Source organism: Alnus glutinosa, chromosome 2 (assembly GCF_958979055.1).
Source record: "Alnus glutinosa chromosome 2, dhAlnGlut1.1, whole genome shotgun sequence".
Taxonomy (NCBI): Eukaryota; Viridiplantae; Streptophyta; class Magnoliopsida; order Fagales; family Betulaceae; genus Alnus; species Alnus glutinosa.
Window position 1 is genome coordinate 589,173 of NC_084887.1, and position 27,869 is coordinate 617,041.

Sequence of the window (27,869 nt, forward strand, 5' to 3'; positions counted from 1 at the left end):
TATAACAAAACTAGTTCAACATTTAAAATTCACCGGTTTTTTACTTAAAAGATTGGTTCAATGTTTAAAAATGATGGGTTCACGCCACGTATCACAATTCTATGCCAACTTTAAGTTAGAACTCGGCATGAATATTAAATCACATAAAATTTTACTATCAAAATAACCATAATTTTAGTTTTAATCCATATAAATTAAAACATTTAAAATATTCTTAGATGCGTAGTTTAAAATGGAAAGAAGTGTAAAGAGAAAAAAGTAGCAAAAGAAAAACCTGGATTCTGATTATAAAAGCATTAATAGTAGGATTAATAGCAAGAATCACTCATATTGTTAGTGTAATACGTATTACGTTTTTAAGTTAGAACTCAAATTTTATATATATATATATATATATATATATATGTGTGTGTGTGTGTGTGTGTGTGTGTGTGTGTGTGTGTGTGTGTGTGCGCGCGCGCGCGCGCGCGCGCGCGCTCGTGTGATGATAAGGAAAAGTTTTTAATTTTAGATTTTTTTTAAAAAATTCTTACCACTTAATGCTATAATGCGAAAAAGTTTTTATTTTGGTCTCATGAAGATTTATACCCATGATGTTTTCATTTAAACACAATAAATTTATTAAAATCATGACAAAACCGGTTAAACTTTTAAAATTCACCGGTTTTTTACTTAAAAGACTGGTTCAATGTTTAAAAATGATAGGCTTACGCTACTTGTCACAATTCTAGGCAAACTCTAAATTAGAACTCGATATATATATATATATATATATATATATATATATGATAAGAGCATGCCAAAATCGGAAAAAGATGGGAGCAACAACGTACAAGGAACGTGTACAAGCTAGAGTTGCTAGGGCCGCCGTCCTCGTTTTGTAATCGTATGGGGGACTGTTTGGATCATCAACTGACAGCTACTATAATTAAATTTGGGTAATACTTGAGTTCATCCGGAAATTTTGCTTCCCCCTACCACTGCTCAATTAATCTTATTGTACGTACAAGGTAACTGTGTCGTGACTTGAGCCATCTACTCTTGTCTTGTGAGGCCAACGTACGTTTTGCTTTTCTTTCTTTCATATTGATCACTTTGGTTTTGGGTACTGTGAATAAAAAGACAAGCTAAATCAACACCAAACCATTCCTATAAAGTCGACGTTGGATCCGAAGACAGGTGAGTCCCAATTATCGACGAATAATATGAAATCATAAAGAAAGCGTAGGAAAAAATTAAAATACAGATTTACGTGGTTCGATAATGTGTCTATGAGCACAAGAATGCAGCTATATTTCAATATATATGATTTAAGGTTTTAACATAATATATTTATACAAAAATCCTAATTGTACGAACGTATGTTGAAATCCTTAAAATACGTCGCGATGCTCTATTAATTGCCTACTATGCTGATATTTTAGTATTAATCTCTATGCTTGAGAGAATATGAGCCACTTGTTTTAACAAATTTAATTCAAAAATAATTATTAAGATTTTAAAAACTTTAACATGAATTCATCTTGAGTTGATCATTCTACTTCACATAGTCTATATATATATATTGTCAAATCATTTTTAAACTTTTAAATGACATGATTACAAAACAAAATGAAAGAAAAGAAAAGAAAAGAAATTCCCATCGTAAAAGACTAAAAGTCATAGTAATCAATTTTGTTAGTTGTTACCAATAATTCGCCTTGGATTGTCTGCGGGAATAAATTCCGAAGGAATTGTGCGTTTTTAAGGTACGTGAGAAGTGAGAACCAATACTTGAATCCAACGACAACTAAACCAATCTTTTCATACGACTTTAATAGGTTTCATCGATTTTTTTTTTTCCATCCATTTGACAAAAAAACAGAAAATCGAATATTGTGTTATTGAGTAATGCAAGAAACTATACTTTTTGATGTGCAGTGTCAATTAATCTTTGTTCACATGTCGGAAAAATTTCACTTATAACCTTCTGATTTTTTATTGTTTTTGAAAAAAAAAATGTATCAAAACTTTAAAAAGTATCAATTTATGGTATTTATCTTTCATTTTTTTTTTTTTTAATTTCAACCCTTAGTTAGAATTTTCTATTAAATTCTATCAAACTTTTCAAAATACCCTTGTGTTTATTTTTTTTAAAAAAAAAATTATAAAATTCCGTTAAATTCTAATCAACACTTAAATTCTAGCAATTTTTTTCTAAAAAAAAAAAAGATGAGTAATTTGAGAATTTTGATAAAATTTAACGAAAAATTCTAACGGAACATTGAAATTGAAAAAAATTGAAAGATGAATACCCTAAATTGACACTTTTTAAAATTTAAGTACATTTTTTAAAAAATGATGAAAGATCAGAGATTATAAATGAAGTTCTGCGATACATGTGTTTTGAACATATCAATTTAATAAATATGATATATAAAGAAAACTTTATTTTCATCTAAATTGTTGAAGCCGTCCAATGAGGACATTGGGTATGTCTGACAAACAACATACCATTACATCACACTATTCTCATTAATTATTTTTCTTACTTTTTCACATTTTTTTAATAGCAATCTAAATCAAAATATCATCATTTTTTACTGCTTCTAAAATTAGCAACTTACTACTCTGTTTTGTATAAACATTTGCCAAACAAGGCCATTGACATCCATTCGTGAAAGAGGTGATTAATTTATTTTAATGTTGTTGTCAACCTGTCATCTCAAAGAAGTTAGCCCCAAATCTGTAGATTGCGTCCTGGAGACGTGGTATATACATTGCCTACTCCAAATTATGTTTGTTTAGGAGTCAAATTAATTATTTATTAAATTATATATGCTTGTGTACGTGCACAAGCACAAGTTTGATTTATTTATTATTTTTTTTAAGTGAAATGATGATAAAATTAAAATAAAATTATTAAAAGTAATCACGGGATTCTTTGTTGACTTCATTGTCCACTTGGGCATTTATCACTACAACGGCATCGACCGGGTTTGGTATAATTAACATCGGTTTGGTTTGTGATCTTTAAGTAGTATAATTTTAAAATAACGATTTTAAAATTTGTAATTTAAAAAAGTAATTTTTTAAAAACGTAGTTAAGTGTTTAAAAAATTCATAGTTTGACCTTTAAAATCGCAAGTTAACATTTAAAAATTTACATTTTTAAATCGGAATTTTTTAAAAACACAATTTTCAAACGGTTCATTTTCTACGATTTGGTTTAAAATCACTTTTATTTATTTTATTTTTTTTTAATAAAATCTTAATTTCAAACACACCCTAAGTGTTCATATCTTGATAAGTTGATAAAAACTTGCAAAATTGGAATGCTCATGGAGTCTCAACAGTTCTCACATGCCCTCGATCTATGAGCAAACTACTGTACTGGACATCAATTTATGTGGTAATCAAGGGCGGACCCACGTCTTCGTCCCCCCAAAATTTTGAAAAATATCCTTAAATATACCAAAAAAATAATTTTGTTCTTTCAAAATGATACTTTTGTCCCCCCAAAATAATATTTGTGTCACCTTCTAACTTATTTTTTTTAGTTTTGCCCCATCTTTTAACACAAAAAATCTAAAATACCCCATTCATTTAATTTCCTTCCATATTCTAGTTGGCTTCTAACTAGAAACTCAATTTGGTTTAGGACTCTGAAGATGCAATTGAAAAAAGTTAAATGGTTTGAGTTCTTTGAGTAGTTATTCTAAGCGAAGTCTCTAACCAACAATCAATTTTTTGAGTAGTAATTTTGCAATCATTTGGGTTCACAATATTTTTTTTTGCATCACAAGTTAAATGGTTTAATCATTTATGATTTCACTATTGTTTGGCTCGATTCATAACATTGTTATTTGGAGCTTTAAGGGATTGTTAGGAAAAAGAGTTCACGATCATAAGTATCATTTTTATTGGACCCTATAGATTATGTTTAATTTTATTTTATTTTTTTGGCGAGTTTTTTTTTTTTAAGCTATTATGCTAGTTGTTTATACCGCTATGTATTTGTAATGTCATGAGATTAAATGTAAGACTTCAATGCTTTTATTTAATATCAATATGTACAAACACATAAAGATTTTAAATATTTATATGCTTTTGTATTTATGCAAGTCTGTCTCCCAAAAAAAAAAAAAAAATCCGTCCCCCCTCACCAAAAATCCTGGTTCCGCCCCTGGTGGTAATGTTTATCATTCTTTTAATATATGTATAAGGGCTTATCCTACATCAGCCTGACGAGATGGGTGAGATAGGGAGTATTTAGTAATACTCCAACGTAAAACACAAAGAGTAATGTTATATACTATATATTTTTTCTATTTTTATTACATTATGCTGTTGTGACAGGGTCTACTACTCATTGGATATTTTTGTTAACAATATTGTACAAAAAAAATAGCATTTTGCCACTTGCATTTCGTCACGTGTATGGACACATTATACATGGCGAACAGTTTGCCACGTGTAAATAGCCACGTGTGCGACTCGTGTTAGATCTGATTGTTACTAAATGCACATTTTACCGCGTATACCACAATATTGTGCCACGTGTATTATGGTACACGTGGCTGACAGTTAGCCACGTGTATTTAGTACACGCGGCTGATTGTTTGCCACGTGTACTTAAATACTCGTGGCCACGTGAATTGAAGTATATGCGGCAAACAGTTAGCCGCGTGTATTAAATACATGTGGCTAACTGCTTTTTTTTTAAAAATAAAAAAATAAAAAAATAAAAAAATAAGAAGAAGAACAGAAGAATTAGACACTTTTAGCCACGTGGAACTAATACACATTGCTAACACCATTTTTTTTTTCAAAAAATAAATAAATAAATAGGGAAGAAGAATAGAAATTCTGTTCTTCTTCCCTATTTTTGTTTTTCGCCAATGCCCTCGCCAAAATCTTTTTTTTGCAATTTTTTTTTAATTTCCCTCGCCGGAAATTTCTGCAAGGCAGCCGAAATCACTACAAAACTTCCCCATGAAATCCGATCCAGAAAATCCCCCAAAATTAATCCTCCGTTAACCACAGTATCAAAAAATACCAACAAAACACCAAAAAAATCTCCAACAAAATACCAAAAAATACCAACAATCACCAAAAATCACCAAAAATCACAAAAAATCAACAACAAAAACCAAAAATCACAAACTTTCAGATTAGAGAACTTAAAGAAACAGAAGGAAAAAAAAAAAAAAAAAAAAAAAGGCCGGAAAAACACCCCCTTGGCTTTACCGGCATGGGGCCATGACCCTCCGGACTCCAGCGCCGTCGTCGACCACGGCTCTCTCTTAGAATCGCTCCAAGTCTCTCAGTCTCCCTTTCCATCTCCCTGTCTGTGTGAAAATATATATATATATATATATATATATATATAGAGAGAGAGAGAGAGAGAGAGAGAGAGAGAGAGAGAGAGAGAGAGAGAGAGAAGAAGGAAATGCGTCTTTGCAAGGGAAAAAGGGGAAGAAGGAATAAAAAAGAAGAAAAAAAGAGAAGGAAAAGGCGTCTGTGCAAGGGAAAAAGGGGAAGAATGAAGAAAAAAAAAAAATAAAAAAAAAAAAAGAGAAGAAGGAAAAGGCCAGGCGTGTAAAAAATAGAGAGGAGGAAATGAAAAGATAAAGGGGGGAAATTAGAAACAGTTGGCCACGTGTAAAAAATACACGCGGCTACTTGTTTTCCATATACAACCTGCTACGTTGTCACTAAGACATGTGGCTAGTTGGCCACGTAGCTACAGTAACTGTTACTGTAGACACGCGGCGAATAAATGACTAATCCAATAGCTATATACTAAACGATGTCACGTCAGTATAGTAGGATAAAAGTGAAATAAATGTATAATATATAACATTACTCAAACAGAAAACACTCACAATTATTTTCAACTTTATTCAAATAAAAAAACAAAAACCAACATTATAAAAACATTAACAAACGAGCCTTTTGGTTACCAACCTTAATGGTGACATGTACCAAACAAACAAAAAAATGCAATTGAAGAACAAACATCACATTTTTTACTCCACATGATATGAACACACAACTGACAACCCCCCTTCAGTGTGTGTGTGAGAGAGAGAATTAAGGGAGTGGGTTGAAGCTTAGCGGATGCAATTTATTGGTGAGTTGGATGTTTACAATGACAAGCTTAAAAGAAAGAAAATAAATGCAGCACACAAACGGTACGATGCTGCTATTTGGCTGACTTTTGTTACTCCCTAGTCCCAACTCCTCCAACGACCGACTATAAATATATAGTATATTCCAAAGAAGTTATTATGCTCTTCAAGTCACCCTTAATGACTGATATATAATTATAATAATATGGTAATAAAAGTTAGTTTTAGATCAATAAAGGCTTGTAAAAAGAGAAAATTAAGGGCCGAGAAAATCAGTCTTGAATCATAGGAATGCTATATAATTATAATGATGTGACGGTAAAAATCAATCTTGAATCAACAATGGCTTGTAAAAAGAAAAAATTAATGGTTGATTTTCACTGTCACATCATCATAGTTGTATGATAGTTGTATGAGAGTCTACTAAATAGCATTTCTCTAGTCATAAATGCTCCTGAATTTGTTCATTGACCAAAAAAAAAAATCGAATTGTATATATACACATGATTTTATGCGTGTATGATGCTCTAGTTATTAGATACAAAAATATTGACTGTTGGATTTATTTCAACAACAATGGGGGTTATGTTAATTTTCTCCATACCAATTGACATATCTTTGAATTTGTTATAGTATTGATTAAATGATTAAATTCATTTATTTTTTCTATCAGTTTAAACTTTTAAGATAAGTGATAATTTAACATGGTATTAAAGTCAGAGTTAAAGAGTTCAAACACTGACTCTATATTTCATCTCAACTTCATTTAAATATTACATGTGTTGAGCTTCACTTATTAAGGAGAAGTTTGAACCCATATTTGGTCTTTTAATTTGGTTTATGTAATTTTCTTGTTTAGTTTTTATTTGTTGTTGTAGCTCTTGTTTCAACTTGTCCATATATATATATATATATATGGAATATTTTGGAATTAGAGGGTTAATTAAGATTGTTTTTTTGACACTGACGATGATCTGTGTACATGGCTAGCTCATGTTATAGAGTCCACTGTAGGAGATTCTCCTTTTAAGACAAGCATGCAAAAAAGTTATGTGCTCTGCTCATCAAAACAAATGGAGCCATGGAGGTATCTCTTTTGGTAGCATTTTCTAATCTAACAACAATCCAAACTTCCTTAACGATGTTTCATTGTCTACTTTTTTAAGGAATGCTGAAAGGTCGAAAGAAATTCAAGAAATTTACAAAAGTTATATTTTGCCATTCCCTAAATACTTGCATAGGCGAAGATCTTGTATAATACCTTAGGTAACTTTAATACAGATAATTTATTTAAAATGAAAGATCCGATATCGGTCGCGTCATCTACTAGGTTGAATAGAATTTTGCATTTCAATTATACCCACCGTCGCGTCTCCACCACTATTAAGCTCCTATCCCGTCGCCTCCCTTACTGTTATCCTGTTGTGTAGAATGGCCAAACCACCCTTTTTTGCCAGAAAAAATGGTTCGGCTACCCCCAAAATGTCAATTGGGATGGCCTAACTACCTCTAGTGGCCAAATGGGGTAGTGAACAACAATAAAGAAGGTAGCAAGATAAGAGTTAGACAATTGTAATGAGATGACAAAGAGAGACATCAATAGGTGAAGCGGTGACTCACTTAAAATTAGATATAATTTTTTTTTAACCTAACCGATGCTGCAATAAATTTGATACCATTCATTTTAATTGAACGGCTCACATTAAACTCAGTGCACTATAAAATCTCAATTCTACCATTTTACATTAGAAAAGGGCAATGCATACTAAGCAAAATCTTTGTTTATTATAACTTAATGTTAGGTTTCAGAGTGCAACGCATTTATTGTCAACCACATTTTTCAACAATTTGAGAGAAGTGAGAGAAAGTGACTTTGCCCACAAAACTACAAAAGAGAGAGAAGTGCCAACTTTGCACAAATATTCCATATTGTTGGCCATCATGGGCCTTATTTGCCCATGGGCTGAATATATTGGGTTGGAGTAATGAGATTAGAAAAAAAAATAATAAGAATAATGTTTGCATGGGCTTGAAGAAGACAACTATCCGTGATGTCAAAAAAGCAGGGGACATTATTTTATTTATTTATTTATTTTTATTTTTCTTTTAGAAACGACACTTTAACCTTTTGAACTAACATTTAGTTTGTGATCATCTTATCGAACTTTAAAAAATTGCCTTTTAAACTATCAAACGTACACTTTTAATTTGCCTCTCTACCAACATTTTCAATTAGTAAATGAAAAATGCTTCACAAGACCCATACGTAACTGAAATTATCCATTATATCTCTATCAAATGTATGAAAACAAAATTGTGCCCCTAAGATTACCAAAAAAAAAAAACTAAAAAGGGCTTCTCAAGATCATGGAGGCCTACGGCCTGGTCGTGAGTCTCTCTCCCTTTCATGGTTGTGGAAGGTGGACAAGTCACGATTTATTTTTTTTAATTTTTATCTGATATCGAGGGTATAATGGATAATTTCAGTCACGTGTGGATCACATGACTTATTTTCTATCCAAGTTAATGGAAAAGTATTATTATATAGAATGGGTAAACTAAAAATGGTGGGCAATTTAATGAAGTAGATTGTGGCTTTTTAAAGTTTGGTGGGAAAACTGCAAATTGGGTGTAGTTTGAGAAAATAAATAAACAAATATATATATATATTATTAGCTATTGAGATGAAGAAGTCTATGGTTGAGAAGGGTTTGTTCCCTGATTGTTATACTTATGTGACTCTTGTCAATGGGTATTGTATGGAAAGAAGAGTAAGAAATGCAAAGTTGGTTTTGTCAGAAATGAGTGATGTGGGATTGAAGCCTGACCTAATTGGCTATAGTGCTTTGATTGATGGGTTTGTGAATCAATTTGACGTGTAAGAGGCTCTTAGAATCAAGGATGAAATGGTTACTTGTGGCATTCAGATAGATATGGTCATATATAACACGCTTCTTAATGGGCTTTGTAAGGCTGGTAAGATGGAGAAGGCAAGAGAAATCATGAGTGAGATGACTAGGATGGGCGTACGACCTGATTAGAAGTTACATTTTGTTGATTCAGGGCTACTGTCGGAAGCGTGATATGGTTAGTGCTTCTGAATTGCTTGATGAGATGAAGAAAATGAGCTTGGCACCTATGGAGGTAACTTACAGGGTTATGATTAATGCGCTTTGTCAGTATGGAAATCTTCAACAGGAAAATACTGTTTTGAGGGAAATGATTATGAGGGGTTTGAGACTGAATGTCATTGGTAGTGTTTTCACCGATGATTACAAATAGTAATTTTGGTTTTGAAAATTAAATCGGCTTTGAACGACTACATAGATTTTAATATTTGTAAATCACTTGCAATGGTACGAATCTTCATACTATAGTGATCGAGGGTGTCGAACCACAAGGATTGTGTATGTTGTTTTGCTTTATGAATACTTAAGATGTTATCCAATTTAACCTTGAAAAATATATTTTGTTTTGATTTTAAAAACTAAGTTAACACAAACTAAGAACAATAAAAAAAAATTGGAGAGATTTATAGAATGAAAGGGATAGGGAATTGATTTCACTCAATCCTCATACCAATGGCAAATTATGTCTATTTCGGATTTCCTTTATACACATAAGATGAGCGCATTATGATTGTCAGTCACACGATGACCTCAACATGAAATTACTTTAGTTAAAAGGTAATAATAATATATCCAGTTACACATTAATCATCCAACTAACATCTACTTATGAATGAAGTATGCTTCATAACATAGACTATAAGACCTCTTAATAAGCATACATATATATATGAAAAAAGCATAAACCATCTTAGTTTTGCATGGATCATTCACATAAAAATTACACTATAATAAAAAGCTTCTAAAAAGCATTTAAACTAAAAGGATGTAGAGTAATACGTGTTCTCTAACATGGTTTATCAAGTTCACATAGATTATGTCAAAGAGCATCATTACATATCCATCGTTCCCTTAATCACAAAAAAATGAAACATTGAATTCATTCGAGAATTGAAGGGTTCTCATAGACAAGAAAGCCTTCTTTTCAAGATTGAGTTTTGTTTTGAAGAACGCTTCACAAGAGTTTTGTAAACCTTTAGGCTATGTAATCATTACACATACATAAAAATTTAAAGAATAACATAATCAAGCCACGGCAATCGGACGGAGTTCTATCAATACCCTATAATTAATTTAGCTACTCATGAAAAAATGGGATTCTCTTATTGAAGAAGAAGAATCCATTTCTTTAAGAGGAATTAGAAACTACAAATTAAACTTACTTCTAACAACAATATGTAAAACAACACTTATTTTAATCTATGTAAAAAAAAAAAAACTAAACTATAAATTAAATAATGAAGAACAAGGAATTGGAAAAGAAAAACTAAAGAAAATCATTAAAGAGACTAGGTTACGCTCTATGGAATTTTTGAATTCCAGAGTTGTCTCAAAAAGAAAAGGAAACAAACACTAAAGAAAGAAGAAAAGATTGCTGAAAATAAATAAGAAAAAGAATTGCATCAAAGTAAATCAAAGCTTTATTGAATAAAAATGGAATCAAAATGACTTACAAAATTAAAATAAACTAATCTAAGCTCTTTGAAAAATGTAAATGAAAAGGTTGCATCAAAGGATTGCAACTAAAAATACAAAAGATAACTAATTACCAAAAGCTCTTCATTTCTCTCTCTTGGCTCCTCTATTTATAAAGAATTTGATGTATCAAATATATCCCAAACAATCCATCTCAGCCGCACAACTGAAGAGTGTTGACATCTCACTTCAATCGCACAACTTGAGTTTGAATTTTGAATCGCATAAAGATTGTGTTGATATCTACAGATTTATCCATAAGATTTGAAATCGCTTGATCAAATACGCCGGTCGATCGATCGATCGGATGTCCTGTGTCGCATGATCGATTTTCACTTGATTGGATGTCCTATGTCGCACGATTGATTTTCGCTCAATCGGATATAAAGTCGATCGATTGACATGTGCTTTTAAAACTTGCCCGCTTTTCTCTTGGCAGGAACCTCTTCAATTAACCTTTTCAGGTCTAATTCTGATTATTTAAACTTATTTCCATTTAAGACTTAAAAATAAGACAAAACACAAAAACATCATATTTACAACACAAATTAAGGATAACACGTGAATTAAGTGGTCTTGAATAGGATATTTCAAGACTTATCAGCCGTTATTTATACAAGTCTAATTTCAGCTCACACTAGGGAAGGTAGACTTGAAGAAGCAAGAAGGATATTGGAGGGCATGAAAGAGTAGGGGATTATTCCTGATGTATTTTGTTATAATTCTCTCATAATAGGCCTCTGCAAAGCCAAGGAGATGGAAGAAGCAAGGACCTACTTGGTAGAAATGTTGGAGAGAGGATTAGAGCCAAATGCGTATGCCTATGGAGCTTTCGTACATGGATACAAGAAGTTAGGGGAGATGCAGATGGCTGATAGGTATTTCAGTGAGATGCTAGGTTGTGGTCTAGTGCCTAATAATGTGATCTGCACGGCCTTGATTGATGGGCATTGCAAAGATGGGAACATAACAGAAGCCATTTCAGCATTCAGATCCATGCTTGCACGAGGTTTTCTCCTAGATCTCCATACTTACAATGCGCTTATTAACGGTCTCACAAGGAATGGAAAAATGCAAGAAGCTCTTGCGATCTTCTCAGAGCTTTGTGAGAAGGGATCAGTTCCTGATGTTTTCACTTACACCACTCTCATTACTGGTTTTTGCAAGCAGGGTGATGTAAAGAAGGCTTTTCAATTGCACAAAGAGATGTGCAAAAAAGGCATAAAGCCAAACAGTGTTACTTATAATACCTTGATTGGCGGGCTATGCAAGGCAAATGATGTTGAGAAAGCTAAGGACTTGTTTACTAACATCTTGCATAGAGGTCCGAATCCCAATGGTGTAACATATGCGACAATGATAGATGGTTACTGCAAATCCAGGAATCTTACAGAGGCATTTCAATTATTGGATGAGATGCCTTTAAGGGGTGTCCTGCCAGATAGTTTTGCCATTCTCAGTGGGTGCTGCAAAGAAGGGAAATTGGAGAAAGCTCAAGAACTATTTGAAGATATGCTGCGTAAGGGCTACGCCACTACTCTCTCTTTCAACACTCTGATTGATGGGTTCTGCAAAAGTAAAAATTGCAAAAAGACAGTCATTTTTTATAAGAAATGTTACAGAAGAAGGTCATGCCTGAAAATGTTACCTACACAAGGCTGATTGATCAGCACTGTAAAGCTCAGAATATGGAGGAAGCAAGACAACTCTTCTTGGAGATGCAGGCAAGGGATCTAGTACCAACCACCATAATTTACAAATCACTTCTTCATGGTTACAACATAATAGGAAAAAGATCTGGGGTTTTCTCTCTGTTTGAAGAGATGGTGGCCAAGGGGATCGAGCCCAGACCACCTATTTTGAATTGATTGATGCTCACTATAAAGAAGGGAACCTGATTGAAGCATCAAGGTTGAGGGATGAGTTATTAAAGAAGGGTATCCCCATGAATTTAGTTGCATATGGTGGTCTAATACAAGCGTTATGTACAAAAGAAGAATTTTCAAAAGCCTTAACTTTACTTGACGAAATGGGAGAGAGGGGACTTGGGCTTAGTTTTGCTACATGTAGAACCGTCGCTTGTGGTTGTCAAAAAGCAGGCAATATGAAGAAAGCTACAGAGGTTTTGGAGCGCATGTTGTGGTATGGATGGGTTTCAAAATCTATAGGCTTAACTGGCTTACTAGATGGCAATGAACATGATTTGAATTCTGAGGAGTCAAATAACCTCCTAAATAAAATGGTATCGGAAGTTGCTTATTTAGGCTGGCACAATTTTAAAACTGCCACATCGCTTGTCCTTGGCGCTGCTTCATAGTTGCGGCTGTCTTAGTCATGGAGATGCTTTGGCGTCGGAGTATATCCAGAATGGGGTTAGCTCGGCGTGGTTGCTCCCAGTGCTCTGTTGTCCCTCCAAGTGGTTGCTTACTATATTCTGCACCCGCGACAATCGATGCTTCAGACTGAGGGGTGTAAATCCCAGTCTACTAAAGTCTAAAGGAAACGAAAACTTGTTTCTTTCTTCATTTCGAATAGTTTATGTTGCATGAGTGGACTAGTCCATTGACTTATTACAATTTATAGGTTTGGACACTTCTTAAGTTAGCAGCAACCACTCTGAGAAAAATAGCAATTTATTTTTTTATTTTTTTATGGCCAACTTACTGCCTACTTGAGCTTTCGAATTTAAATTGTAATGGCTTGTTGTTATCATAGTGGAAGGGTTCCTTGGTGAACCTTAAACTTAGTAATAGGAATCCATCATTGCTGTTTGTAATCTTTTTACCCTTCTCTGGGTGGACACTTGTTCCTTCCATAGTCAATGATGGGAATTTTGAAGTTTTTGATCTCAAAGAATTCTTCTGCCCTTTTACACCAGACATGATTAAGAATGTCATGTTGTATACTTTCCAAAAATGACTTCATATTCCAGAACTCTCTTAGAGATGATAGATCATTATTTCTACTGTTCCTCCAATCATCCCAAATTTCAACTCGTATAGATAATTGCCTTGTGAAATCATCACCAGTTGTTTCTCTATGTGTTGTGATCTAGACGGTAAGATGGAGATTTATTAGGATCATATCACTTCTCAGTTTTATTAGGAGCTTCAATATTATTAGAGATCATGATTTGTCTAAATGATGCAGGAGGATCCGAGTCAGATGATGTTGAGCTGTCAGATTGCACATTGATGGCGCTAAGTTACCTGAAACATGCAGATCAGCGCAAAATTGGCAAGAAATCGTAATCTGGCCTAATTAAGGCAATTTTTAGGTACGCTGCAGTAATTTGGCCATAACTTTGGCTACGAGTATCTGATTCGCGCATATGACCCCAATTCGGAAAGCTCTCTTTGGCGTGCACGTCGTGGCCACCAGCTACGCTCAATGCACCTCGTTTTGAACTCAAAATCCGCTGTTTTCCTTTCTAAAACCCTAATTTTAGATATTTTTTACCATTTATGGTAATTTTTCGTTTATTGTTTAGGAGGTGATTCTGAGCCCAATTTGGGCCAAATTTTTGGCAGACTGCTTATTTTATTCCGTATTTCGTTTTATTATGGTTTTCGAGATTTTGCTATTTTTGGTAAAATTCTGCTAAAGACCTGATTTTCAGCTATATAAGCCCAATTTGTGGGCGTTTTCCAATAGTTGTTGTTTATTGATAATTTTATCGAATTCAGAGTTTCTCTCTGTTTTTGGGGTGCATTTCCTGTTTTTCTTCCTTGCAAATTACTTGTTGATTAGCCTGCAGAATAATCACTATTCTCTCCGGCGTCACTAAATATTGTTGTTGGTACATCATTAAGCTACATATCATAAATTTAACCATAATGTAGCTAATTGTATTCATGCTTACAGGACCACCGTTTTTTTTTTTTTTTTTTTGGTTTCCAATTGCTGGTATTACTATAAAAGATCTATGTGGTAGAATCGTGACTCTTGTTACCTCTGCTGAAAAGAAATAGTATGAAGTTGAAATAGGTAAAAAAAAAAAAAAAGACTTTGCCGGTATGTATTTATTCACCCAAATTAAAATTCATAATTTTTCTGATTTTTTCCCCTTTAGATTCCCCCTTCCCCCGCCTTGTACATTTCCCTATTTTAATCATGTTCTGTATAGTACAAGGCATATTGCTTGTGTATGCTTATGAAAGAAAAAACAACTTAGACTGAAAAATGTAGACCAAGATCTGTCAAACATGAAGGCAGAATTGACATGTAAGGCAAGAAATTATATCATCTTCTCAAATCTATCAAGCTTCTTCTCCTTTTGCATACACCTACGAAACAGTGCCATAAAAACTCCTGCATTTTGATAAATAAATTACTTTCAGCACATGATCTGGTGAATGTGAACTAAAGCTTTACGCATGAGAAGAATTATATTCATGGTGAAAGCCTTTGGTTCCACCCAAGGTCACCTGCACCAATGAATGATCCATTTGCAAGCACATGACTGCCTTGACTGCCAAAAGTGACCCCAAGATTTAGCAGGGTGCCTCCAAATACCATATACATAGTTGCCATATGTAGTACAGTTGCTTTCCGAGCGGCTCTTTCAGACTAAAAAATGCAACTTTTGTTATTTCAATGAGAAATGATGCTAGAAATACAGAATGAAAAGAAAGATTCTTCAGTGCAGCAAGATCTATTGAGATGGATTTATCACTTAACAGAAAGTGATAATATCCAACAAATATCATCTGAAAGTGTTAAAGAGAGAACCTCAAGCACCCGGACTCGGAGTTTCAAGTCCCCCGACTCGAGCTGTTCCACAAATTCTTCTATCCGCCGAACTCTGTATGGCATGGATATGGTACAGGTTCTGGCCTGATAATACATAAACAAATGCTTTTAATGCGAATGCCTATAGACATCTAACATTACAAGATATTTCTTTAATGGTTGCAACCATAACAAGGAACTGAAAGAAGGGAAAGCAAACAAGATGTGGTACTTCATCAGCTTGTTTTCTTATTTCTTCCACAAGTTGTGTCCCAGACTGCTGCTTCTGTCTTACATCTAAAAGCTCCTGTACATATTGTGAAGCATGATTGCTATACTTCAAATGCGTAGCTAAAAGGCTACAAAAGACAGTTAGTCTAAATTATATTAAAGGTATGAAACCTGTGCATAAGGTGCAGCAATCTTTATGAAGGAAAAATCTGGATCAAGGATGTATCCTATTCTTGTAAGCAAAGATTTCAGTAGGAAATATCATACATTAATAAAGTTCTAGTTCTCATCATTCAACATATATAAACAAATTTCACATTTACACTAGCATGATTTCTACATTGGAAGTAAAGCACGAGAAACATGCAAGAGAGAGAGAAAGAGGGAGCGCACCTTCAAGGGTTGAAAATGCTTTCAAGACAAAGGTAACGGTGGATGGAAACCAAAGTGGCTGATCTAGTGCTATCATGAATAAATCCTGCCAGAAGAATTCCATTGGTTATATTTGTTAAAAAAAATTATTTATGTTCTTAAAACAAAATTATTAACAAACAACCCAAAACACAATACTTTTTAAAACACAAAAATGGTTTATACCTTTATGTCATGTCAGATCAGAGAAATTTTTCAAAACAAAAACAGAAAACACCTCCCAAAACACATCAACAAACATAACCTCATCTTCTTATCTCTTACGCCTTTCTTTCTCTATTCTCTTTCATACAGAAACACATTTTTTTTCTCTCGTTTCAGCCGACTCAAGGAGGAGGGAAGGAAGGACCTCATCTCTTCCCTCCTCTCCTCCTTCTCTTTCATCTATTTATTTATTTTGCTTATGTTGCTGTTTGGCTAGAGGTTTCTCTAGCCCTCCTCATCTCTCATGAGATTTTATCCATCGTCCCGTACAACTTGTCCCGCCCGGAATCGCAACCTCAGTGTCTTGGCTATTCCACTGTGCCGGTCTCATTCTCTTCCTCGTTCGCCATCTTCTTCCCCATGTGGGTGGCTGATTTTATCAAAGTTCTTAGATCTGGTTTTTTAAAAGCTAGATCTACGTTCCTCCGATGGTCCTTGCCTCCGCGTGCCACTCCACTGCACTCACCCGCGTTCCAGCTCCCCGAAGCCACCGGTTGTGCCTCATTCCGCTTTCCACAGGCCGGAGTGTGGCTCTCATGCTCCGAAACACGGATCTCACGTGTCAACGCTAGGTCTCATGCTTCGCTCCACCAGACGTTGAAGAAGTTGTTTTTGGGTTTTTTTTTTTGTTGTTTATTTGTTTATATTTTTTTTATGTTACATGGGTTTATCTGGATTTGTGTATGTGCCTCACTTTTCTGTAGTTTGAGATTCAAACTCTAACAACGCTTCTACTGCTTTGGCCTCCTTTCGATGTGTTAGTTAAATAATTGGCTGCATTCCGCTAGACAAAATCACTTCTATGTAATGATGCTTTTTATATACAGGGATGATGTTTTATTCAAAGTCAACTCTTCAGTTATGAGCTTCTAGAAAACTCTGTACAGAAATCAAAACAGTGTTGTTCAGCTCCTTTGCATCAGTCCATTCGGACTCTCATCTATCAAGCATCATCCGTCAGGACGAAAAGAACTTTCTGTTCAGACGTCCCTCTGTGTCCAAAAGCTTTGAACTGTTCTAGGTTGCATCCGTCTGGACGTCTCAGCAACACGTCCGGATGCCTTTCAGTGTTTGACAAGTTATGGGATTTCTTTCCAAAACACAGATATGGGAAGACAGCTGCAACCGTTTAGACGATGTGGTGTTCCCGTTCGGATGCTATTCTTGATAAGGCAAGTCGTGCAGGAAAAGTTCAACCGTCCGGACGCTAGGGCAACACCGTTTGGACGCGGCCCTATTTAGGAAAGAAAATCAAGTGAATTTGGAAAGCCGGTTGCACAATTGTTCGTCTGGACGCCCTTAACTACCATTTGGACGCCGACTAGGAAAATCGTATCAGAGTCGGTTTTGGGTTTCTGTAGCCTATAAATAGAGGCCCTAGGCATGTTATTTGTAAGAATTCGGTATTGAATTCCGTAGAGCTTAGGGAGTATATTTTAGGAGTTGTTGTGCTGATCCGCACACTCTCTAGCCGTTGTCGTTGTGTGCTGTTGTTGTGCTGAAACTAAAGTCTATCTTAGGAGTTGGCCTTAAGGTAAATTATTCTATTGAAGACCCCTTCAAATAGATGACTTGGTTGGAAGACGTTCGTATTGGGTTACACGTCAGAATTCAAGGTACGACCATTGCATAAGGGTATGTGAGTGTTACTACTTTGTAACTAGCTTTGTCTTCTGAATAGTAGATATCCTGGGTTTGGCTGCCCCGAAGTGGCTTTTCTTTTGATTGAGTTTCCACTTCATTAACAAAATTCTTGTGTCATTTAAATTTCGCATTTATATTATTTTGTTAACACATTGTGCACACACACACGGTTAAAATAGAAGTCATCTATTTTTCACGGTGGTTTTCGTTGTTCTCAAGTGAGAGTACATATAGGTTTGCCTTAATCTGTGCCTCTTCTCTACTTCTATAACTGCCTTGTGCGGCCAATTGAGAGGACCAGATCACTTGTTTGACCCATTTCTTACCCTTCATAATTATTTCAGCATTGTTTTAGTTTGGTTTAGGTCTATTATTAGCAAGCCCACCCCTTTTTTTGTTTATAGGATCGTCCACTTATTATTCCTTCGGATCAAGAGTGGGAAGGTTCGGCCCTGATAACTCTTTCCTTATTCAATTAGAAAGAAAAAAAATAATAAAAAAAAATAAAAAATAAAAAATTGATGAGAAAGATTTTTTTTGGATTAATTTGTGCTTAATCCAACCCTGTTTGATTTTACTTTTGGTGACTTGATCCTTGCATACCTCACCAATTACAGCGAAAGTTTGCTGCTGATCCAGTTTCTGGCTCAACAAATTGTCCAAGAAAAACTGCAGAGATCTCCTTACCTAGGAAAGAACAGAAAGGTTAATTAATAAGATGGCTAATACTAGTTTCTTTGGAGCCCAAATATGCTTGAAAATAATACTAGTAAGCAACCAATTCTATTCAAGATGTTGGTAGCTATTGCATGCATGACCCTTACTGATGACATGTCGCATGTGGACTGAAGTACTTCAAGATCAACTAGGCTTTGGACAACCTGCACATTGTTGCTTTTGATCATTTATACTGTTAGATGCAACAATATTAATCATGATTATGAAATGGAGAGAATCCTTGTCCAATGCATAAACGACCAAAGTTTAACCCTAACTTGGATCCCTTCAGGTGAAGATGTTTAAAGATTGAAAGCAGACCTTCATTGTATTACGCTCATAAACAGCATAAAAAAGTTGAAGCAGTCTCTCCCGGGTGGAAGATTTTATTTCTCCCATCATTCCAAAATCATAATAGATGAGTACTGCTTCATCCACACCAATAGAAAGATTTCCAGGATGAGGATCGGCATGAAAGAAACCAGTTCCAAGTATCTGAAGAAATAAAAGCAGGAAACTAAAACACTAATATGAGAATTAAAGGCATGCAACTCATGGTATGGTAAGGAAGAAAGAAAGTCTTGACCTGAATTAAATACGCTTCGATTGCCTGTGATGCTATCTGAGTCCGATTATAACCATGTGAATCTAGCATATCTACTTGATTTATCTTAATCCCTATCCATAGAAGTGATCACACAACAAGATCATTAATTGTTATCAATACAAAATAAAGATTGACATCTCTTCCTCGAATTCCTTGTCCGAATTTCAAGAAATTCCAATCGGAAATGAGTGTAGGGCCTACCAGCTCGGGTACCCTAGGCCCGCACCCATTCTTTCATTCCAGGAAATTCAAGAAAAGAATTCTAGGAGATCAAAATCCAATAAAATAAGGTGGCTTAATAATGTAGAATAATTTAAACTTGAACCAAAATAAATGCATTAGTTCATATTCAAACCCGGTAAATACTCCATGGTCAACACCTTTGAGGCAGTATAATCCCAATAAACCAGCTAGAAGGGGGGAAAATGTATAGACCAAGAAAAATAAATAGGACATTTAGCAATTAATAAATTATATTTATTAATTAGATGGACCAATAGTTAGATTTTAAGTGATAATATTAGTATTATGGAAATAAAATGTGTTTAAAATAAATAATAGAATAAGAATAATAAATAACTAATTTTATGGATAGAATGAATTTAATTTAAATAAGAGGTTATATATTAATTATCAAAAGATAAGATTTTAATATAATGGGGTCCTAATGTAATTAATAAAAGTCGAGGCTTTAAAATAAAATGTAATATTCCCCTGCCACATGTCGTTATCTGAATGGCTAGGAAAAGATTACCCCATCTTTTTCCAGCCACTCATAGCACGACACGTGTCCCACCCTATCTCTTTTTCTTCTCTTCTTTTTCTCTTTTGGGACTTGTTATTTGCACAACAGGGCCACAACACCCCCTCACATGGAGGTGGGCTCCACACACTGAGACCCACCCCCATGTGAGAAGGTGTTGTGCCCCTGTTGTACCCCTGTAGTGCAAATAACATTTTCCTTATCTTTTTTCTCTTTCTCCCTCATGCAGATTCAGATCTCTCTCTCTCACTGCATGATCTCTCCCTTCTTCTCTTCTTCTTTTCTTCTCCCTTCTTCGTCCCTTCCTCTCTTGGTTCTGTCACACAGCAGCAACCCCTTCCTCTTCCTTTCTTCTCTTTTCTTTCTTCCTATTATATTCCTTCATTTCCCTGTTGTTCGCTGCCCCAAACCCGTCCATGAGAAGAGAGAATTTGGAGTTGAGAGTGAGAGCTGCCAAGAGAGAGAGAGAGAGTGTGTGTGTGTGTAGAGGATGGCCCGACTGGTGGTGGTGTGATTTTGGAGCTCGGTGGTCAGGCTACCATCAGGACGTGGTGGCAATAGCTAGGCCATGAACTTCGGCCTTGTTCCGGTGAGACAAATCTCTTCCTCTTCTTTGATTGTTGCTTGTATATTTCTTGATTTTTGGTAGAACAACATATGGGTATGATTTTCAGGTTGGTTATTTCGCTATTTGGTAGTTGAATCAGAATGGGTTTTTGGGAGTTGGCCGGATGATGTTTTCCCCTTATATGGTTTCGGTTTTGGTAGTTTTTCTAGCCATTGTTTTGTTTCGGTTAAGATGATTTTTGGGGTATGAAATTTGAGGTTTTCAAGGGGATTTTTGTAGAGTTAACCGAATGGGTCTTTGGCTTTGATTTCAAATGAGACTTTGGTGGCTATTTGGATTGAGTTTGAGTTTGTCCATATATTTGGAGATGACCGAAGGGATACTTTGATGGCCTCCTTGAGTTTGCCGATTATGTATGTGTATATGTGGGTGCTTTACTTACGAGAATGTGATTTTATGGGTTATTGTTTGGATTGGTGTTTTAGGGTTAATATTAACTGAGAATAGAGATTGATTTTTTAGGTTATGGCCGAATGGTTAGATTTCTTGTTATGCTTGTATGGGTATATTGATTTGTTATGAATTATCGGTTTAGGTGACCTTTAGGTGTTAGTTTCATAATGGAAATTGTTGGATTATGCTTACATGTGTGTGTGGGCCGTGTTTAAGGAGGCATTTTGATAATGTTTATGGATGTGAGTTGGGGCTTTGATGGGTGGATTTTAATTAAGTTTCTATAGTATTGTTTGATGGAAATTCGAAATTGATTTTGGGATCCTTTGATGTGGTAGCCGAATAGAGAGTGAGATTTTGAAAGGTGTAGTTTTTATGTGGTGTGTAATGTTTGTGGTTTATATATTGGTGATTTGGGTTGATTTGGTAACTCATGATCCCTATGGCCGTGTGATGTTTGGTTGGATTTGTGATGTTGATTTTTGGGTAGCCCTTAATGGCTATGGCCGATTATATGTAAAGGGGTTTTGATTTGTTTTGATGAATGGTCATGGATTTTGAAGATTTGGTTGTTGGAGAATCTTGGCTTATTGTTAGAATAGAGATTGTAAGGACTATGATTTATATTTTATGAATTTTAAGTGGCTGTTTTGATCAGCTAAATGGTTAGGAATAATGGTTATTTTGGAACCTAATTTGATGGGTAGCTATGGTAAACAGTTGAATTCTTTGCAACGGACCATTTGGGATAAGTTAAGCTAGGCATGAGTTTAACCTAGAGCCTAGGTGTAATGTTTAGCTTTGGGGTGAAAGTATAAGCTTTAGTAAACGAATATATATTCAATACGTGATTGTAATATAATCTACAGAGTTATTGAATTAGTGCGTTAAATAAGATTAATGTTCCATAATCTAAACTACTAGGGTGGTTAACGACTAAAAAGGGTTGAGCATTAAAAGTAATGGTTAAGATGTGAATGCCGTGAAATGTTAATTATCCATGTAACCCTTAGACAACAAATATGAATTAATAAGGATGTAGAAATACATAAATGTACTTTGAATCCAATAGGAGGTAACTTAGTAATTAGTTCATCTATCCATGTAAACATGATATTTATGTGCATCAATAGATTATGATTAAGTGTGGTATGTGTATATGTACATATGTATACATATACATGTATATGGCTTAAGTATATATATTGTTAACTTAGTAAATAAATGGCAAGCTATAAAAAGGGTTAAAATAGATAATGTGATACAATAGTAATAAATAAGCTAATAAAATAGTAAATACATCATTGTATTAATAAACAAGATAAAATAGGAATCTTGGTTCTGTGATTAACCTAATGGTAGCCAAGGTACCTAGCTAGTCTTAGAAGAGGGTAACGCGACATGTGAGCTTGCAGGTAGTTTAAGTGTCCTAGAACGAGTTCTATAGCATAGTCTAACATTATTAGTATTTGCAAGGTCATGTCATAATTGGAGACTTCAATGGGTTTTCTAATGTTGAGTTCGAGTCGTGAGTCCAATGCAGCCAGGTGATATTTTACTTACTAAGAAATTATTATTTTTATGTATATTAGAATTGCAAAATATATATATTGTTTCGTAAATCTGAAACAATTGTATGTTGAATATATTTGTTTTGGTTGATTTGAGTAGTTTCAATTATGTTCAAATAATATCAATGATGTTATAAAATGTGTTGAATTGATTTAAAGTGTTTGAATGTGAGCTGCGGTTGAGGTTTAAATTATGCAAAGTACAATGATAAAATTTCATGTTGATTGGTTTATTGAATTTGAAGAAAACATGATTTGCAAAGAATAAGAGTATAGAGTTTGAATTTTAAAGTATAAAACATGAACATAAGAATGAAAGGGAGGGTAAGCCTCACAATGAATGAAAAGACAATCATGAGCATGCATATCATTGTTTAAATTGTGTGGTGTTTTCATGATATATAATATTGTGATTTTTATGCTAGACGTATTTGTATGCCTAAAAGTTTTACTGGCAAAAAACTTATGTATACTTCTATCGTCTAGTTGCATGATTTAAGAACATTGAGCGTGGAGGTGCAAGAGTATTGTCATTGTTCGGTATGAGTAATACAGTGTCCTAGGAGTAAGTAGATGGATTGTCATGGTACATCAGTAAGAAGTGTCTGGATATCAGAGTTTTACTTTAGTAACCACATGGATAACTATGTGACATAGACATGAAATTGTAATGCCCTAAAATTTGGTGTTAACCATATTCGGGGGATGATAGTATGCTCGTACTAAAGAGCAAAATGACATGTTTTAAGCTTGGTGTACTTGGATGTGATGCTATTGGTTGGTATATCAGTGTATTTTGGGAGTAAGTAGATGGATTGTCATGGTACATCAGTAAGAAGTGTCTGGATATCAGAGTTTTACTCTAGTAACCGCATGGACAACTATGTGCCATAGATATGAAGTTATGATGCCCTGAGGCATGGTGATATCACAGTTGATAACGTTAGATCTTTGTGCATTTAAGCTACCAACATAAAAGTATTATTGTAGGTGGGTGTGTACGTAGTTGCTTCCAAACCAATGAAACTTCTATGTATGGGTCCAATTACGTAGTATGTTTTAAATGTTTTGTAATAGTTGGTGTTTCCTATATCAACTATGGGGGTTTTCAAAACAAAGGTTTATAAATTTGGTAGATGTTATAGTGCCCGCATGACTATAAAAGAAAGTTGGTTCATTACGAAAACTCAGTTAGTTTAATATCACTGAGGTCTCAGTATTATGTACTGAAGTGATGAACTCATCATTTTACCTATACAGATGTGGCCAACCCCCACAACCGTATAGATGTTCATTTGGCTATAGGTACTTCGGTCGTTGTTGATGGGATTGTAGATGTGCATTTGGGATATTATGACCGAAGCTTGCCGCAACGGTCGTAATTGCAGGACCATAGGCGTCCTCAGTTTTATAGGTTTTGTTTATGGCTTGTGACACCTGTGTCACTTGTTATCGTATAAAAGTCATTTCTGTTATGTATTTATATTGAGGAAAAACTTAAATAAATAGATTTTAAATGACGATTGTTATTAATTTGCGATAGATGTTTAAGATGTGATTTCCGCTATTAAATTTATGTTTTCCGCTGCATAGTTAAATAGATGTAACTTTGATTATAAGGTACATATTATGGAGTGTGTACTATATATTAGCTTTGTGACACATCGTCGTGCTACTGTGAGGATCTATTTGTATTTTAAAATATTAATATTTATGAAATGTTTTGTATGAAAAAATAAATAAATAAATAAAAAGGTCGTCACAAAAAAGATGCTGTCAAAGTGAGAAACCAGCAACTTCAAAAGAGAATATAATATTTAGTAGATTGATATACGACTATCATACGACGGAAATGACGTGTCAGTGAAAATCAACTCTTAGATTTTTTATTTTTTTGACAAGCCCTTATTGATCTGAATACTCATTTTTCCTGCCACATCATCTCAATTGCATGGTAGTCATATAGCAGTATACTAAATAGTATTATTGATCACTTTAATGATCTTATAGTCTTGATGTGCAAGAAATTAACATACCGGCACTCGGACCCACTTTGTATTTCAAAAATTTCGGCGGAATCTATCTGCATTTTTCCCTTCATTTATATAATCAATTTCTCGATACAAAACCCTGAAAGCAACAATATATGAGAGGTCCATATCTCTTTTCTTATTATTTACATGGATCATACTTATTATACAATAAATATCTCAAGAAATTAATTAACATAGAAATTAACTAGTTGAAGCTTGCTACTTACGTTGCACATTCTTCATATATGCTGATCCAATCTCTTGTTGGACCACCAAGAGTGTCACTTCTCTGAAAATACTCTGCAATTAGCTTTAGATTTCCTACATATATGCAAGCAGCGAAGATTATAACCCCCTAAAACTGCTGATTTTCAAAGAGTCACCCAAGAATGACATGCAGCAATATTAAGCATGTCACTAATTAAGCCGGATTTGGATCCATTGCAATATATACAGGGTGTAATAGATTTTTTTTTTTATGGAAACAAACGGTCCCAGATTTTGAAAACTACGCAAAGAAAAAGAAAAAAATTGATAGGAAGTTTAGGTGTTTGTTGGGTGGCTGTTGTTCAGCGCCCCAACGGGTGGATTATAAAGGCATCGCATAGGAGCCAAGCCTGCACTACTTATGTACTAAGTGGAATTGAGCTTTATAAATAATTTTAAGACACTTGTAATTATAATTTTGACTAAATTTTTTGGAATATAACGCAAATGTTGCTAATACTTTCCTGTACCATGACAATACAACGTAATTCAATATATCAAGTTTTTAAGTGGTCAATGTAAAATAGGTGTGGTAAGTAGCATTACTGATCAAATGAAAAATGTGCATTACTTACGTAAGTCAATGTCAAAAAGCTTCTTGAGACTAGGTCTTTGAACTTTTACCGCTACTTTCTCTCCATTATGCAGGATAGCCCGATGAACCTAATTATTAATTAAAACAGGACTCTAATTTTAAATCAGCAAAAAACGAAAACTCTCAAGAAAGAAGTACTATGTGGGGAACCAATCTAGAGTTATTGTGAGATAGTGAATTACGGAAATAAGGTTCAAACTCATGATTTTTTCTATAAAATTATCTTATTTTTCCATATTTGTATGGGGATGGTCTAAATTAATGTTCCAACAATAAATGCATTTTATCATGTTATCCTTCAAGCTACATAAAGTGCAACAAGTAATTAAAGTAAAACAAGTATACATGAATCGAACACGTACCTGACCAAGACTAGCAGCAGCAATTGGCCGGTCTTGAAATTCCTTAAACAATATGTTGATGGGAGCTCCGAGTTCACTCTCAATGAAGCCTCTTGCTTTCTCTGGTGAGAAGGCGGGGACCTTATCCTGAATTATATATATATATATATCACATAGATTTTGTACGTGAAAATCAGACATTCAAGTTTATTATCTGATAAATAAATGGACTAACAGTCTAACAGGATGCCTGCATATATATATATATGTCACATAGATTTTGTACGTGAAAATCAGATATTCAAGTTTATTATCTGATAAATAAATGGACTAACAGTCTAACAGGATGCCTGCATTTAAAACCATAAATACGTGAGTAGATCGACATAGCCCATTTAGAATTAGGATGACAACAGAAATCAAAAGGTACCTGCAACTTTGCAAGCTCATCCACAAACTCGCGTGGAAATAGATCTGTCCTTGTTGAAGATAACTGTCCAAGTTTAATAAATGTTGGACCAAGCTGCAGCACACGTTCCCGCAGCCAAGAGGCAGTTTTTTGCCTTCTGTTTTTCTGTATAAGGAAATCGATCTGATTGAAACTGAGGCAAAACAAAAACTACAAAACCAAGAAGCTTAACTAATTGTATAATGTAACGGAGTAATGTTTCTTGCATAATTTTTACACACAATTTTTGCACAACTTTAACTATTTTTTTTTTATTATCAACCATTGAACTTATTTTACTACATTTGAACCCTAAATATTCAATGGTTAATCTTTAAAAAAAATTGTTAAAATAGTATAAAAGTTGTGCAAAAAACATTACTCGATATAATGGCAAAAACCAAAATAGCAAGTACAGCAACAGTTTCACAACCCCATGCACCTGCTTTTCTTCTGTGAAGCCTCCCAAATATGCCCATTTTGCAGTGTCCAACAGAACACGGACCCACAAAGACACAACAAAAGACCAAACATCTATACTCCTTTGCAAGGAATTATAGTTTTCATTGGCCCAACTGAAACCTTCATCTGAGGGCAAAACCTTGAGCTCCTCCACTGGTGGAAGTTGTTTAACTTTTGGTTTTCTTACTGGGGCTGGACTAGGTTGTCTTCTAACCAGATTTGCTCCATTAACAACCTGCCTTGAACCATTCGCTATCATGTCTTTCACTACTTCACTTGCTGGTACCATTTTAACTGCTCTTCCATTGGTAGCAAATCTTGAGGATGATTCAGACTGTCGCATTTCCACTTGATGCTTATAAAACTTGTAAGTAGTCCTAAGTGGACTGCATGCTGATCCGTCCAACTTTGAGAACTTACGAATTGAAATCGATCTTGAGAAACTAAGGCTGTCTAGTGGTCTTCCTTGATTTATCAACTCCATATTCAAGCAATATTAACAGCTGTAGCTACAGAACAAATAAATTTAGTGGAGAAACAGTAAGCTAAACAGTGAAATGGAGAAGTGATAAAATGGGTTTTTCTAAAAGACACAACATTAACACGACCAGAAAACTTATAAGAACTTAATATATTACTGAGAGAAGAGTTGTAATTAAGCTTCAAGATCCTTAAAAAAACGGTTGACTAATACAGCAATCACAAAGCCCATCAACTGTAAGCAAGATAGGTCGTCAAATCAGTTTAGTAATTGAATCATCTTCCTTACAGCAAACACAAAACAGTACAAGACTTGAAGTCTTCAACAAGAATGCCACCAATTATGTTGATTTTATCATTTTTCACTGGAACCAAAGAGGACCCAGATGAAAAGATTCAATCAATGTATTCAGCACCAAATCTTCAATATATACTTCAACCAATTAATTAAATGAAGAAGTGTATAAACCTTGAATCTGAGTGGCAAAGAACTTGAGTGGAAGGTGGACCTTGTATATATATATATAATATATTGTGATCTGAACGTAGGATGTAATTAATTAATACATTAAATTAAATAAGAGCAGGCCAAAATCGGAAAAAGA

General features: G+C 34.5%; 2 pseudogenes; one reads left to right on the top strand and one right to left on the bottom strand.

Moving 5' to 3' along the window:
• The first annotated feature begins 8,662 nt into the window (after positions 1-8,662).
• On the top strand, positions 8,663-13,034 carry LOC133861777 (pentatricopeptide repeat-containing protein At5g61990, mitochondrial-like; annotated as a pseudogene).
• A 1,920-nt stretch (positions 13,035-14,954) lies between these two features.
• LOC133861598 (protein ACTIVITY OF BC1 COMPLEX KINASE 7, chloroplastic-like) lies at positions 14,955-27,587 on the bottom strand (annotated as a pseudogene).
• Between the last annotated feature and the right edge of the window lie 282 nt (positions 27,588-27,869).